The 14,707-nt window shown below is 39.3% G+C and overlaps 1 pseudogene; it reads left to right on the forward strand.

Moving 5' to 3' along the window:
* Positions 1-11,959: 11,959 nt before the first annotated feature.
* LOC101142964 (heat shock cognate 71 kDa protein-like) lies at positions 11,960-13,944 on the forward strand (annotated as a pseudogene).
* Positions 13,945-14,707: the final 763 nt, after the last annotated feature.

A 14,707-nucleotide genomic window follows, 5' to 3' on the forward strand; every position in this document is an offset into this window, starting at 1 on the left:
TGCTTCGTCCCCAGCTCTCTGGAACATACTTTGGAATCTAGATGGAGGCAGCCATACCTCCGAAGCTTTGCTGGGTGCAGCACTTGCTGCACTTCAGGCCGCCAAGCAGCATGGCAACCCAGCGCAGTGAGAGAAGCCTGAGATGTGAGGTAGCACAGGCACCAGGGATTCGCCACCCTTGATATTGCTCCAGCCCCAGGCCCTGGCACTCTGGGCCTATGATAGGAGGGGCAATCCCAGTGATCTCTGAAATGCCTTTGGGGACATTCTTGCATTGTCTTAGGCAATATGTTCTGACTTCTGTTTAGACAGCTCACTAATCTCCCCATTGTCTTGATAAATAGCACCTGGCTTCCACTGAAATGCCTGGTGTATCAGTCACTTGGCCACACCCTTGTTGTCTTCCAAACAGGTTTTCTCATTTTTTCCAATACAGATAGGCTGAGATTTTTCACAATTGTTAAGTTCTGCTTCCTTTTCGTTAACAATTGTAGCTTCAAATCATTTCTCTCTTCTTGCATTTTATTATAGGAAGTCAAGAGAAACCACACCATACCTTCAACACTTTGCTTAGCAATTTCCTCAGCCAAATATCCAATTTCATTGCTCACAAATTAAATCTTCCTCAAAATAATAGAACACAAAACAATTTAGCCATGTTCTTTGCCACTTTATAAAAAAGAAGGTTTTTCTTCCACTGTCCAATATCATATTCCTCATTTCTGTCTTTCACCTCACCAGAATGACCTTTATCATCCATATTTTAATTAACATTCTGTTTATGTCTGTTTAGGTATTCTCTAATAAGACTGAGGCTTTCTCTATAGTTTGCCTCTTCTCCTTCTGGGCACTCACCATAATCACCCTTACAATCTACGCACGTCAATGCAGACTTATTCTAGCACACACTTTAAAATTCCTGCAGCCTGTACCCATGACCCAGTTCCAAAGCTGTTTCCACATTTTAGGAATCTGTTACAACAGCACTCCCACTTCTCAGTACCAATTTTCTGCCTTTGTCCATTCAGGTTGCTATGACAAAATACCATGAACTGAGTGGTGGCTTTACCCAATCAGTTTTTCAAAAAGGACCCTAATGATTTTTTTTTTTTTTTAAGGCAACAGACCCATGCTTGAGAGAGGTGGAGCAAGATGGTGGAATAGAAGGCTCCACCAAAGTCCCCACTACAAGGACACCAATTTACCAACTATCTATAGTGAAAAAAACACCTTCATAATAACCAAAAATTAGGTGAGCCCTCATAGTACCTGGTTTTAAGTTCATATCGCTGAAATAGGCACAGAAGAGAAAGATGAAACAGTCCTGAATCCCTGATGCCACCCCTCCCTGACCCCCAGCAGCAGCAGCATGGTGCAGGGAGCATCTCTAGGTGCTGGGGGAGGGAGAACACAGCTATTGTGAGGCATTGAACTCAGTGCTGTCCTGTTAGAGCAGAAAGGAAAACTGGACCAAACTCAGCTGATGCCTGCTCATGGAGGGAGCCTTTAAAGGAGCCCTAGCCAGACAGGAATCACACATCCCAGCTAACAGAACTTGAGTTCCTGCAACCCTCACCACTGAGGGCTGCAGCACTCTGTGTCTCCAAGTAAACTTGAAAGGTCATCCAGGCCATAAGGATTGCAACTCGCAGGTGAGTCCTAATGCTGAACTAGGCCCAGAGACAGTGCCTGAAGGAGGGAAGGGTGACATTTACCCCCTCCCCATTCCCAGGCTGCACCACTTGCAGATCCAAAAGAGACCCCTTCCATCCACTTGAGGAGAGGAGAGGGAAGAGTGGAGAAGGCTTTGTCTTGTGTCTTGGATACCAGCTCAGTCACAGCAGGATAGAGTACTCGTCAGAGTTTTGAGGCTCCCCTTCCAGGCTCTAGCTCCCATACAATATTTCTAGACACACCCTGGGCCAGAAGAAAGGCCACTGTCTTGAAGGAAAGGACTTGGTCCTTGAAACATTTATCTTCTGCTAACTAAAGAGCCCTTGGGCCCTGAATAATCAGCAGCAATACCCAGGTACTATGTCAAGGGCCTTGGGTGAGGCTCTGAGACTTGCTGGCTTCAGGTAACAGCATGACACAGGAGGGTAGAGCACTAAGTGAGCTCTTAGGATGTCTGATTCCAGGACTTGACACAGATGGCATTTCTGGACCTGCTGGGGCCTAGAAGGGAGCCCACTGCCCTGAAGGGTGAGTCCAGGTAACATTTACCACAAGCTGACGTAAGAGCCCTTGGGCCAGAAGGGAACATCGGCAGTAGCCTGGCAGTACTCCTCATGGCCTGAGGTGGCAGTGGCCATGGGGTGAGGCACCTTTGCCTTTGGGAAAGGGAAGGAAGGGTGGGAAGAACTGCATCTTGTGGTTTGAGTGCCAGCTCAGCTGCAGTTACAATAGAACGCCAGGTAGACGTCTTAAGGTATTTGATTCTAGTCCCTGACTCCCAGACAGCACATCTAGACCCACCCAGGACCTCGCTACCCTGAAGGGAAGGACACAGGCCTGGTTGGTTTTGCTACCTGCTAACTGTAGAGCCTCAGGGCCTTGAGAAAACATATGCAGTACCCAGGGAGTGTTTATAGCACACCTTAGGCAAGACCTAGTACTCTGCTGGCTTCAGGTCTGACCTAGCACAGTCATAGTGGTGGTGGCCACAGGGGTGGTGGTGGCCACAAGGGTGCTGTGTCACTCCACCCCCCAGCTTTAGGTGGCTCAGAACAGAGAGAGAGAGAGACTCTGTTTGTTTGGGAGAAAGTAAAAGAAGAGAACAACACTCTTTGCCTAGTAATCCAGAGAATTCTTCTGAATCTTGTCCAAGACTATCAAGGGGATATCTCTACAAGTCTGCAAGAAACACAGTATTACTGGGTTTGGAGTTTTCCCTAAGGCAGATACAGCTGAAATCACAACACCCAAGTCTTCAAATACCTGAAAATCCTCCCAAGGAGGACAAATACAAATATGCTCAGACTGTGAAGACTACCATAAATACCTAACTCTTCAATGCCAAGACACCAAAGAACACCTACTAGCATCAACACCATCCAGAAAAATACGACCTCATCAAATGAGCTAAATGAGGCACCAGGGATCACTCCTGGAGAAACAGAGATATGTGACCTTTCAGACAGAGAATTCAAATTAGCTGTGTTGAGAGAGCTCAAAGAAATTCAAGATAACACAGAGAAGAAATTCAGAATTCTACCAGATAAATTTATCAAAGAGATTGAAATAATTAAAAAGAATCAATCAGAAATTCTGGAGCTGAAAAACCCAACTGCCATACTGAGGAATGCATCAGAGTCCCTTAATAGCAGAATGGATCGAGTAGAAAAGAAGAATTAGTGAGCTTGAAGACAGGCTTTTTGAAAATACACAGTCAGAGGAGACAAATGAAAAAGGAATTTTAAAAAAATGAAGTACACCTACAGGATCCAGAAAATAGCCTCAAAAGGGAAAATCTAACAGTTATTGGCCTTAAAGAGGAGGTAAAGAGAGAAATAGGAGTAGAAAGATTATTAACAGAGAACTTCCAAAACCTAAAGAAAGATGTCAATATCCAAATACAAGATGGTTATAGAATGCCAAGCAGATTTAACCCAAAGAAGACTACCTCAAGACATTTAATAATCAAACTTTACCCAAAGGTAAAGGATCTTAAAAAGCAGCAAGAGAGAAGAAAGAAATAACATACAATGGAGCTCCAATACGTCTGGCAGTAAACTTTTCAGTGGAAAACTTACAGGCCAGGAGTGAGTGGCATGACATATTTAAAGTGCTGAAGGAAAAAGGCTTTTACCCTGGAATAGTATATCTAGCAAATATATCCTTCAAACATGAAGGATAAAGACTTTTCCAGGCAAACGAAAGCTGAGGAATTTTATGAACACCAGACCTGTCCTACAAGAAAGCTAAACAGAGTACTTCAATCAGAAAGAAAAGGGCATTAATGAGCAATAAGTAGTCATCTAAAGGTACAAAACTCACTGGTAATAGTAAGTACACAGAAAAAAAATTATAACACTTTAACTATGGTGTGTAAACTACTCTTAAGTAGAAAGACTAAATGATGAACCAATCAAAAATAATTATTGCAACTTTTCCAGACATACTCAGTACAAAAATATATAAATAGAAAAAAACAAAAAGTTAAAAAGTGGGGGATAAAGGCTTAGAGTTTTTATTAGTTTTTTTTTTTTTTGCTCATTTGTTTGTTTATGTAAAAGTGTTAAATTGTTATCAGTTTAAAATAATGGGTTATAAGATAGTATTTGTAAGCATCATGGCAACCTCAATCCAAAAAACAGGCAATGGAGACACACAAAAAAAGCAAGAAACAAAATCATACCACCAGAGAAAAATTATCTTCACTAAAGGAAGTCAGAAGAAGAAAGGAAGAGAAGACCAGAAAACAACCAGAACATAAATAGCAAAATGACAGGAGTAAGTCCTTACTTACCAACAATAACATTGAATATAAATGTCTCCAATCGAAAGACATAGAGTGGTTGAATGAATGAAAAAGCAAAACCCATTGATCTGTTGCCTACAAGAAACACACTTCACCTATAAAGACACACATAGAATGAAAATAAAGGGATGAAAAAAGATATGCAAATGAAACAAGAAAGAGCAAGAGTAGCTATATCAAGAAAAGTTTCTTTAAAACTGTTGATATGGCTTGGCTCTGCATTCCCAAACAAATCTTATGTCAAATTGTAATCCCCACATGTCAGGGGAGGGATCTTGTGGGAGGTGATTGGATCATGGGGGCATATTTCCCCCTTGATGTTCTCATATATCAGACAAAATACATTTCAAGACAAAAACTATAAGAAGAGACAAAGAAGGTCACTATATAATAATAAAGGAGTCAATTCAGCAAGAAGATATAACAGTTTAAAATATATATGCATCTAAGGACCCAGAAGGACCCAGAAATATGAAGCAAATATTATTAGAGTTAAAGAGAGAGATAGGTCCCAATAGAATAATAGTTGGAGACTTCAACACCCCACTTTCAGTATTAGACACATCTTCCAGACATAAAACCAACAAAGAAACATCCAACTTAATCTGCACTATAAACCGAATGGATTTCATAGATATTTACAGGACATTTTATCCAAGAGCTATAGAATACACATAATTTTCCTCAGCACATCAATCATTCTCAAAGATAGACCATATGTTAGATCACAAAACAAATCTTGAAACATTAAAAAAATTTAAATCATATCAAGCATCTTCTCTGACGACAGTGGAATAAAACTAGAAATTAATGACGAGGAATTTTGGAAATTATACAAATACATAGAAATTAAACATTGTGCTCCTGAATGACCAGTGTGTCAATAAATAAATAAAGAATGAAATTTTAAAATTTCTTGAAACAAATGATAATAGAAACACAACTTACCAAAACCTATGGGATATAGCAAATGCAGTACTAAGATGGAAGTTTATATTAATAGTGATAAGTGCCTACATCAAAAAAGAGGGTAAACTTCAAATGAACAATCTAACAATGCATCTTAAAAGAACTAGAAAAGTAAGGGCAAATCCAACCCAAAAATAGTAGAAGAAAAGAAATAATAAATATCTGAGCAGAAATAAATACAATTTATATAAAGAAATCTAAAATATCAATTAAAAAATTTTTTATAACTTAAGAAAAATTGACAAACCTTTTGCCAGACAAGAAAAAAAGAGAGAGGATCCAGATTCATAAAATCAGAAATGAGAAAGAAGACATTACAACTAATACTGCAAAAAATCAAAGGATTATTAGTGGCTACTATGAGCAATTAAATGCCAATAAATTGGAAAATCAAGAAGAAATACACAAATTCCTAGACTCATACAGCCTACCAAGGTGCAATTTGGAAGAAATCCAAAACCCAAACAGACTAATGAAAGTAATGAGATGAAAGCCGTAATAAAGAGACTCCCAGTAAAGAAAAGCCCAGGACCCGATGGCTTCACTGTTGAATTCTACCAAACATTTAAAGAACTAATACCAATCTTGCTCAAACTGTTCCATAAAATAGAGGAGGAAATACTTCGAACCTCATTACATGAGGCCAGTATTACCCTGATACCAAAACCAGACAAAGACACATCAAAAAAAGGTAAACTTCAGGCCAATATCTCTGAATATTGATACAAAAATCCTCAACAAAATACTAGCAAATTGAATTCAACAATATATTAGAAAGACCATTCATCATAACAAAGTGGGATTTATCCCTGGGATGCAGGGATGGTTCAAAATATGGAAATCAGTGTGCTACATTATATCAACAGAATGAAGTATCAAAACCATATGATCATTTCAATTGATGTTGAAATGCATTTGATAAAATTCAACATCTTTTCGTATAAAAATCCCAAGAAAAAATTGGGGATAGAAGGAATATACTTCAACATAATAAAAGCCATATACAACAGACTCACGCTAGAATCACACCAAACGGGGAAAAACTAAAAACGTTTCTTCTAAGATCTGGAACATGACAAGGATGCCCATTATCATCACCATTATTCAACATAGTACTGGAAGCCCTAACTAGAGCAATCAGATAAGGGAAGGATATAAAGGGCACCCAAACTACCCTTGTTTGCAGAATGATATAATCTTATATTTGGAAAAATATAAAGACTTTGCAAGAAAACTATTAGAACTGATAAATTCAGTAAAGTTGAGGGATAAAAAGTCAACATAAAAAATCGGTAGCATTTCTATATGCCTACAGTGAACAATGTTAAAAAGAAATTTAAAAAGTAATCCCATTTACAACAGCCACAGATAAAACTGCATACCTAGGAATTGACTTAATCAAAGAAGTGAAAGATCTCTATAATAAAAACTATAAAACACTGATGAAAGAAATTGAAGAGGACACCAACAAATGGAAAGATATTCCATGTTCATGCATTGGAAGAATCAATATTGTTAAAATGTTCATACTACCCAAAGCAATCTACAGATTCAATGCAATCCCTATCAAAATACCAATGACATTCTTCACAGAAATAGAAAAAAATTCCTAGAATGTATATGAAACCACAAAATACCCAGAATACCCAAAGCTATCCTAAGCAAAAAGAACAAAACTGGAGGAATCATATTACCTGACTTCAAATTGCACTACAGAGCTGTAGTAACCAAAACAACATGGTACTGACACAAAAACAGACATGTAGGCCAATGGAACAGAATAGAGAACCCAGAAACAAATCCACACACCTACAGTGAACTCATTTTCAGCAAAGGTGCCAAGAACACACACTGGAGAAAAGACAGTCTCTTCAATAAATGGTGCTGGGAAAACTGGATATCCATATGCAGAAGAATGAAACTCAACCCCTATCTTTCACCATATACAAAAACCAAATCAAAATGGATTAAAGGCTTAAATCTGAGACCTCAAACTATGAAACTACTACAATAAAACATTTGGGCAATCTCCAGGACATTGGTCTAGGCAAAAAAATTTTGAGTAATACCCCACAAGCACTGGCAACCAAAGCAAAACTGGACAAATGGGATCATATCAAGTTAAAAAGCTTCTGTACAGCAAAAAATACAATCAATAAAGTGAAGAGACAACCTACAGAATGGGAGAAAGTATTTACAAGCTACCTAACTGACAAGAGATTAATAACCAGAATATATAAGGAGCTCAAACAACTTTATAGGAAAAAATCTAATAATCTGACTAAAAAATGGACAAAAGGTTTGAATAGACATTTCTCAAAAGAAGACATACAAATGGCAAACAGGTATATGAAAAGGTACTCAACATGATTGATCATCAGAGAAATGCAAATCAAAACTACAATAAGATATCATCTCACCCCAGTTAAAATGTCTTATATCCAAAAGACAGGCAATAACAGATGCTGGTGGGGATGTGGAGAAAAGAGAATGCTTGTATGTTGGTGGGAATGTAAATTAGTAAAATCACTATAGAGAACAGTTTGGAGGTTCCTCATTAAACTGAAAATTGAGCTACCATGTGATCCAACAATCCCACTGCTGTGTGTGTATCCAAAAGGAGGGAAATCAGTGTATCAAGAGATATCTTCACTACTATTTTTGTTGCAGGATTGTTTACAATATCTAAGATTGGGAGCAACCTGACTGTCCATCAACAGACAAATGGAAAAAGAAAATGTGGCACACATACACAATGGTGTACTATTCAGCCATAAAAAAACAGATCCAGTCATTTTCAATGACATGGATGGAACTGGAGATCATTATTTTAAGTAAAATAAGCTAGGCACAGAAAGACAGACATTGCATGTTTTTACTTATTTATGGGATCTAAAGCTCAAAACAGCTGAACTCATGGACACAGAGAGTAGAAGGATGGTTACCAGAGGCTGGGAAAGGTAATGGGTGGCTTGGGAGGAGATGGGGATGGTTAATGGGTACAAAAAAGTAGGAAGAATGAATAAGACCTATGATTTGATAGCACAACTGAATGTCTATAGTCAATAATAACAATATACATTTTAAATTAACTCAAAGAGTGTAATTGGATTATTTGTAACTCAAAGGATAAATGCTTGATGGGATGGATATCCCATTCTCCATGATGTGTTTATTTCATGTTGCATGCCTGTATCAAAACATCTCATGTATCCCATAAATATAAATACCTATTATGTACTCACAAAAATTTAAAAATAAAATAACAAACCCATGTTTAAGTATTCATATATAAATGACATGAAATTCAGGAGCATAAAGAAAATACATGGTTGATATGGTTTGGCTGTGTCCCTGCTCAAATCTCATCTTGAATTCCCACGTGTTATGGGAGGGACCCAGCGGGAGGTAATTGAATCATGGGGGCAGGTCTTTCCCATGCTGTTCTTGTGATAGTGAATAAGTCTCATGAGATCTGATGGTTTTAAAAGGAGGAGTTCCCTTGCACAAGCTCTCTCTCTTTGCCTGCTGCCATCCATGTAAGACATGACTTGCTCCTCCTTGCCTTCTGCCATGATTGTGAGGCCTCCCCAGCCACATGGAACTGTACAGCAATTAAACCTCTTTTTCTTCCCAGTCTCAAGTATGTCTTTATCAGCAGCATGAAAAAAACTAATACAGTAAATTGGTACCAGTAGAGAGGGACACTGCTGAAAAGATATCTGAAATGTGGAAGTGACTTTGAAACTGGGTAACGGGCAGAGGTTGGAACAGTTTGGAGGGCTCAGAAGAAGACAGGAAAATGTGGGAAAGTTTGGAACTCCCTAGAGACTTAATGAATGGCTTTGACCAAAATGCTGATAATGATATGGACAATGAAATCCAGGCTGAGGTGGTCTCAGATGGAGATGAGGAACTTGTTTGGAACTGGAGCAAAGGTGACTCTTGTTATGTTTTAGCAAAGAGACTGGTGGCATTTTGCCTCAGCCCTAGAGATTTGTGGAACTTTGAACTTGAGAGAGATGATTTAGGGTATCTGGCAGAAGAAATTTCTAAACAGCAAAGCATTGAAGAGATTACCTGGGTGCTGTTAAAGGCATTCAGTTTTAAAAGGGAAACAGAGCATGAAAGTTCAGAAAATTTGCAGCTTGACAATGCAATAGGAAAAAATAATCCCATTTTCTGAGAAGAATTTCAAGCTGGCTGCAGATATTTGCATAAGTAATGAGGAGCTAAATGTTAATCACCAAGGCAATGGGGAAAATGTCTCCAGGGCATGTCAGAGACCTTTATGACAGTCCCTCCCATCACAGGCCCAGAGACATAGGAGGAAAAAATGGCTTTGTGGGCTAGGCCTAGGGTCTCTCTGTTATGTGCAGCCTAGGAACTTGGTGCCTTGCATCCTAGCCACTTCAGCTGCAACTAAAAGGGGCCAAGGTACAGCTCAAGCCATGGCTTCAGAGGGTGCAAGCTCCAAGTCTTGGCAGTTTCCACATGGTGTTGAGCCTGCAGGTGCACAGAAGTCAAAAATTAAGGTTTGGGAACCTCTGCCTAGGTTTCAGAGGATGTATGGAAATGCCTGGATGTTCAGGCAGAAGTTTGCTGCAGAGGTGGGGCACTCATGGAGAACCTCTGCTAGGGCAGTGCAAAAAGGAAATGTGGGGTGCAAGCCTCCACGCAGAATCCCCACTGAGGTGCTGCCTAGTGGAGCTGTGAGAAGAGGGCCACCATTCTCCAGACCCCAGAATGGTAGAGCCACTGACAGCTTGCACTGTGAGCCTGAAAAAGCCACAGACACTCAACACTAGCCCATGAAAGCAGCCAGGAAGGAGGCTGTACCCTGCAAAGCCACAGGAGCAGAGCTACCAAAGACCATGGGAACCCACCTCTTTCATCAGTGTGACCCAGATCCAAAAACCAATAAATGAATTCAGTAAAGTTTCAAGACACAGAATCAACATACAAAAATCAGTAGTAGTTCTATATGCCAATAGCACACTATCTAAAAAAGAATCAAGAAAGCAGTTCTATTTATAATAGCTACCAAAAAAAAAAAAACACTAGGAATAAGTTTAACCAAGGAAGTGAAAGATATCTGCTATAAAAACTATAAAACATTGATGAAAGAAATTCAAGATAGCACAAATAAATTGAAAGTTATCTGTGTTCATGGATTGGAAGAATCAATATTGTTAAAATGTCCACACTACCCATGATGATGTATAGATTCAACACACTTCCTATCAAAATATTAATGACATTCTTCATAGAAATATAAGAACAATCCTAAAATTCGTATGGAACCACTAAAGACATCAAATAGCCAAAGCAATCCTGAGCAAAAAGCATAAAGCTGGAGACAACACACTGACTTCAAAATACACAAAAAAGCTATAATAATGCAATCAGCATGGTACTGGCATAAAAACAGACACATAGACCAATGGAGCAGAAAGAAATCCAGAAATAAATCCACACATTTACAGTCAATTAATTGTCAACGAAGGTGTCAAGAACACCCATGGGGAATAGGACAGTCTCTTCAATAAATGGTGCTGGGAAAACTGAATATTCATATGTGGAAAAATGAAAGACCTCTATCTTTCACCATATTAAAAAAACTCAAAATGGATTAAAGACTGAAATGTTAGACCCAAAACTATAAACTACTAGAAGAAAACACTGGGGAAACACTTCATGAAATTGGTCTGGGCAAGAATTTTTTGGACAGGACCTCAGAAGCACAGGCAACAAAAGCAAAATAGACAAATGGGACAAACCAAAAAGCTTCTGCATAGCAAAGGAAACAATCAACAGAGTGAAGAGACAATCTTAAGAATGGGAAAAAATATTCACAAACTATCCATCTGACAAGGGATTAATATTTAGAATATATAAGGAATTCAAACAACTCAATACCAAAAAAACCCACAAAAAATCAGATTTTAAAATAAGCAAAAGACCTGAATAGACATTTCTCAAAATAAGACATACAAATCACCAGGTAAATGACAAAATGCTCAACATCACTAATCATCAGGGAAATGCAAATCAAAATCACAATGAGATACCACCTCACCTCAATTAGAATGGCTGTTATCTAAAAGATGAAAAGTAAAACATGCTGACAAGGATGCAGAGAAAAGGGAACTCATCTTTTTAAACACTTTTTTTTTTTTAAAGATAATGTCTCACCGTATTGCCCAGGTTGGCCTCAAAGTCCTGGGCTCAAACTATCCTCCTGTCTCAGCCTCCTGAGTAGCTGAGACTACAGGCCCACACCACTGTACCCAGCTGCTAGAAAGGAAAATTCTTACACACTATTGGTGGAAATGTAAATTAGTACAACTATTATGGAAAATGGTGTAAAGGTTTCTCAAAAAATTTAAAAAGAATTACCATATGATCCAGCAATTTCACTACTGAGTATTTATCCACAGGAATTGAAATCAGTATGTCAAAGAGAAACCTGCGATTGAACTCGCCTGCAGCTCTCGGGGTTCCTGTGGCTTTCTTCTTTGTTGAAGTCAGGCCTACATGCCAGCAACCATGTCGAAGGGACCTGCAGTTGGTATTGATCTTGGCACCACCTACTCTTGTGTGGGTGTTTTCCAGCACGGAAAAGTAGAGATAATTGCCAATGATCAGGGAAACCGAACCACTCCAAGCTATGTCACCTTTACGGACACTGAATGATTGACCCGTCATGCCACAAAGAATCAAGTTGCAATGAACCCCACCAACACGCCAAATGTTTTTGATGCCAAACGTCTGATTGGACGCAGATTTGATGACGCTGTTGTCCAGTCTGATATGAAGCATTGGCCCTTCATGGTGGTGAATGATGCTGTCAGGCTCAAGGTCCAAGTAGAATACAAGGGAGAGACCAAAAGCTTCCTTCTATCCAGAGGAGGTACCCTCTATGGTTCTGACAAAGATGAAGGAAATTGCAGAAGCCAACTTTGGGAAGACTGTTACCAATGCTGTGGTCACAGTGCCAGCTTACTTTAATGACTGTCAGCATCAGGCTACCAAAGATGCTGGAACTATTGCTTGTCTCAATGTACTTAGAATTATTAATGAGCCAACTGCAGCTGCTATTGCTTATGACTTAGACAAAAAGGTTGGAGCACAAAGAAACGTGCTGATCTTTGACCTGGGAGATGACACTTTCAATGTGTCAATCCTCACTACTGAGGATGGAATCTTTGAGGTCAAATCTACAGCCGGAGACACCCACTTGTGTGGAGAAGATTTTGACAACTGAATGGTAAACCATTTTTATTGCTGAGTTCAAGCACAAGCATAAGAAAGGCGTCAATGAGAACAAGAGAGTTATAAGATGCCTCCATACTGCTTGTGAATGAGCTAAGTGTACTCTCTCTTCCAGCACCCTGGCCAGTATTGAGATCGATTCTCTTTATGAAGGAATCGACTTCTACACCTCCATTACCCATGCCCGATTTGAAGAAAAGAATGCTGACCTGTTCCGTGGCACCCTGGACCCCATAGAGAAAGCCCTTCGAGATGCCAAACTAGACAAGTCACAGATTCATGACGTTGTCCTGGTTGGTGGTTCTACTCATATCCCTGATTCAGAAACTTCTCCAAGACTTCTTCAATAGAAAAGAACTGAATAAGAGCATCAACCCTGATGAAGCCCTCGCTTACGGTGCAGCTGTCCAGCAGCCATCCTGTCTGGAGACAAGTCTGAAAATGTTCAAGATTTGCTGCTCTTGGATGTCACTCTTCTTTCCCTTGGTACTGAAGCTGCTGGTGGAGTCACGACCGTCCTCATCAAGCGCAATACTACCATTCCTACCAAGCAGACACAGAACTTCACTACCTATTCTGACAACCAGCCTGGTGTGCTTATTCAGGTTTATGAAGGTGAGTGTGCCATGACCAAGGATAACAACTGCTTGGCAAGTTTGAACTCACAGGCATACCTCCTGCACCCTGAGGTGTTCGTCAGATTGAAGTCACTTTTGACATTGATGCCAATGTCATCCTCAATGTCTCTGCTGTGGACAAGAGTACAGGAAAAGAGAACAAGATTACTATCACTAATGACAAGTGCCGTTTGAGCAAGGAAGACATTGAATGTATGGCCCAGGAAGCTGAGAAGTACAAAGCTGAAGATGAGAAGCAGAGGGGCAAAGTGTCATCCTAGAATTCACTTGAGTCCTATGCATTCAACATGAAATCAACTGTTGAGGATGAGAAACTTCAGGGCAAGACTAACGATGATGACAAACAGAAGATTCTGGACAAGTGTAATGAAATTATCAACTGGCTCGATAAGAATCAAGCTGCCGAGAAGGAAGAATTTGAACATCAGCAGAAAGCTGGAGAAAGTCTGCAACCCCATCAACACCAAGCTGTACCAGAGTGCAGGAGGCATGCCAGGAGGAATGCCTGGGGGATTCCCTGGTGGTGGAGCTCCTCGCTTTGGTGGTGCTTCCTCAGGGCCTACTATTGAAGAGGCTGATTAAGCCAACCCAAGTATAGACATAACATTGTTCCACACATTTAAAACATTGAAGGACCAAAATTTGTAGCAAATTCTGTGGCAGTTAAGTTCAGCTGCTATAGTAAGTTACTGGGCATTCTCAATACTTGAATATGGAACATACGCACAGGGGAAGGAAATAAAATTGCACTTTATAAACATTGTATTTTAAGTGGAAAATGCAATGTCTTAAATAAAACTATTTAAAATTGGCACCATTAAAAAAAAAACAAAGAGAAACCTGCATTCTCATGTTTACTACAGCAGTATTCACAATAGCCAAGAGATGGACTCAATCTATATGTTTATCTATAGAAAAATGGCTAAAGAAAATGTGGTATATATACACAATTGAGTACTATTCAACTATAAAAAGGGAATGAAATCCTATTATTCACAGAAATACAGATGAACTTCGAGGACAATTTGCTAAATGAATCTAAGACACAGAAGACAAATGCTGCACGATCTCACTCATCCATAGAATCTACAAAAGTTAATCTCATAGAAGCAGAGAGTAGAATAGTGGTCACCAGAGGATGGAAAAGGGGGAATGAGGGAACAGGGAGAGGTTGGTCAATGAGTATAAAGTTACAATTAGATAGAAGGAATAAGTTCTAGTGTTTTATTACATAGTAGGTTGACTACAGATCATAACAATGTATTATATATTTCAAGGTAGCTAGAAAAGAAGATTTTACCTGTTCTCACCACAAATAAATGAATAAATGTTTGAGATGATAGAT

This window comes from Gorilla gorilla, chromosome 2 (assembly GCF_029281585.2).
Source record: "Gorilla gorilla gorilla isolate KB3781 chromosome 2, NHGRI_mGorGor1-v2.1_pri, whole genome shotgun sequence".
Taxonomy (NCBI): domain Eukaryota; kingdom Metazoa; phylum Chordata; class Mammalia; order Primates; family Hominidae; genus Gorilla; species Gorilla gorilla.